The sequence below is a fragment of the Malus sylvestris genome, chromosome 6 (assembly GCF_916048215.2).
Source record: "Malus sylvestris chromosome 6, drMalSylv7.2, whole genome shotgun sequence".
In the NCBI taxonomy this organism is placed as follows: domain Eukaryota; kingdom Viridiplantae; phylum Streptophyta; class Magnoliopsida; order Rosales; family Rosaceae; genus Malus; species Malus sylvestris.
In genome coordinates this window covers 24,553,151-24,556,151 of record NC_062265.1, presented here as the reverse complement: position 1 = coordinate 24,556,151, position 3,001 = coordinate 24,553,151, and the positions used below count along the sequence as shown (strand labels likewise).

Sequence of the window (3,001 nt, the reverse complement as noted above, 5' to 3'; positions counted from 1 at the left end):
CTTGACTTTGTGGATAACTAGGCTAAGTCATCAATTTAATCAAATTTGAATTCTATAACTTACAAAATTGTTCTAATTCAATAACATAGAAGTAAATTTTTATTAAATTTTTTGTTTGATAGTTTGTGATATTGAACTATTTTAGAAAATTCGCCGTATAAAAAATGTGATAATTAGAGCAACTCATTCTTTTCATCATCATCATCTAAAATTCATTATTAAATAATTTCTTTAATTTATACAGGGAAATGATATCATGTTAGTAAGAAATGAAGACTTTTTTCTTTATTGGAAATGATATGGAAGTATTATTCTATATTATTCACACAAGTCGGGAATAATTGAAACATTGCTAAGAACTCCATAAGCCTAACATATGATTTTTGATTGCTATTGGCCGGGTAGTGATCAGTGGCGGAGCCAGGATTTCGGATTAGGAGGGGCCTCTCACAAATATTAAAAAAAATTAAATCGATAGTAGTTACAAAACTGTTAACCAAAACATCATAGTATGTATATGAAAAGTAACCAAAATTCAAAATAACATAGCATTGATAATATTACATATTCCCAATAATTAAAATAATTGTCCTCGACGAGTTTTCATATTTTGAAACCGTTGCATGATAGCCTCGTCCTCTATACTATTAAAAATATCCTTTTCAATATAAGCAACCAAACAATCGTTCATCCACAAATCACCCATTCGATTGCGTAGGGTGTTCTTAACAATATTCATAGCAGAAAAGACTCGCTCTACACTTGCTGTTGCAACCGGTAAGATGAGTGCCAGTGTCAAAAGCAAGTACACTAACGGATAAGTATGATCTTTCTTGGTTCCAACCATCTTTTGTGCAAGATAACAACATAAACAATAGGCAGCATCCTGTGATGTGCTATACTCCAACCAATTAGGAAATTGAGTAAACCAAGCAGGATTGAACCTTCTAGGCTTTGTCCCAAAATTTGTGTAGGGAAATGCATGGGTTTTTGGTTGACAAGGTTTATTTTGGAGATAGGCTCTTCGAACTTGGTCTCGAACATTAGGATGATAACTCAAAATCGGTCTACGCAATCCAGGATCATACTGGAGAGTTTCCGAGTTAATTTCCATAGAATCCACACAAGTTTGTTTTGAACTACTTTCATTGTTCTTTGGACTCTTTGGAGACGGTTCTAATATCTCAGGTTGTGTTTTTCTTTTGAAATATCTTTCCATAACTGAAAAGTAAAAAAACATAGATTGACTAACTTTAAATTAAAAGAAATATGAACATATATGCTAATTTTACAAACTAAAACAAATTAGGCAATAGTTAAGAGAAATTGCAAGACATCAATTTAATCATAATTTATAAACAAAAAATTGTAACAGGAATTGAGAGTAAAATACATACTTTGGGTTGTTGACCAATTAACTAAACTTCAATGTCTTTTTTATGGAATGATGGAATAATTGAATTCTTTAATCTGCAAAAAAAATATTATTTGTTAAATTAATTTACAATTGTAGATGACAACATATATGAATTAGCAAATTATAAAAAAAAAATTGAAAATGACAACTATGAAGATTCGAAGTTCATACTCTTGATAGATTGATACACTGTACGGCTTGTGTACCACGGGAGGGATCAGACTGAGAGAAGCAGTGTTGAGAAGGAGAGAGCTACGGGAGGGAGAAACGAAGAAGAAGAAGAGAGAGATCAGAAAACATAAAAAAAATAAACAAGGTGGGCCCCACGGGCTCACCAATTAAGGCTTTAAAACAATTTTAAAATATAAAAGAGGGTAGGGGTGTTTCAAGTGTTCTGACTATTTTTTCAAACTAGCAGCAGAGCAACAGTAGGCTAGAATTAGAGAATAATAAAATACTAATTTTTAGTATTGGGAAAATGAATGGAAGATGAAGTGTTGGAAGTTGGAATAGGTTATAGGTAGGCTTTAGGGTTATTTAAAGAGGGCCGGATATTCTTAAAATATTTAAAGAGAGCCGGATAGTTTGTCTAGGAAATATGAATGATTTAACTGAAAATAATAAAATAATAAGTAGTACTAATTTTTAGTTATAAACAAAAGCAGGATGGGCCTAGGACTACTGTGGTCCTATGGTCCCTCCGCCCCTGGTAGTGATCATGTACTGCACGACAATATAAGATGGCAAATGAGAAGAGTTTTGAGGGGTCAATTATTGCTAGCTGGTTTGTCACGTAATTTTATAGTTGGTGACCAAATTAGTACGATGGAGTGTGGTACCTACCCTTCCAACCCAACCCAATACCAATTTATTATAAGAAAAATTAATGAAAATGACTTGAAAATTTTGAGTTTTAACGATAAGGACAAAATAAATGGTAAGGTAAATAGTACTATGATTGACTTTTTAGTGTAAAAATATGATTTTTTGTTAAAATAAACAGTACCGAGAGTTTTTCGTTAAAGTTTTCTTTATTCTACGCTTGTGAGTGTCTAAAGTGCACTTTCTGGTCTAGATTCAAAATATTATTCTTGAACCTCTGTAGATTTGCAAGTGGAATTTGATGATACACATTCGCACACGTAAAGTTTCCTTGACTTTTTGTTTGAAATAAAAAACAAAAAGATTACATATGATCGTTCACGTTGTTGAAAATGAGTTTCATATTAGCAAGATAAGGAATTTGTATTTAGTTATAATTAGTTAAGAGCTATTTTTTGTGATGTTAATTGGTTTTATGATAAAACTTCAAACTTTTCATTACATCAGAACAAATTGGCTCGCTTGTCTGATCCATGGCCACACGTGTTTTACGTCACTCTATTTATGTTGTCTACATATTTAGTTTGAAATATGGAAACTTTAACGAAAAGTTCCCGGTACTGTTCACTTTAACGAAAAACCATATTTTTACACTAAAAAGTCAATCCTGGTACTATTCACTTTATCTTTTATTTTGTCTTTATCGTTAAAACTCAAAGTTTTCAAGCTATTTTCATTAGTTTTCCTTTGAAATATAGCAAT

General features: G+C 31.6%; 1 long non-coding RNA gene across 1 annotated transcript; it reads right to left on the bottom strand.

Annotated features, from left to right (window-relative positions):
• Positions 1-492: 492 nt before the first annotated feature.
• Positions 493-2,120, bottom strand: LOC126627013 (uncharacterized). The gene is made up of 3 exons (XR_007624837.1): positions 1,589-2,120; positions 1,398-1,470; positions 493-1,221 (listed from the first exon to the last, which is right to left on the bottom strand). It is a non-coding gene; the product is annotated as an uncharacterized LOC126627013 (long non-coding RNA).
• Positions 2,121-3,001: the final 881 nt, after the last annotated feature.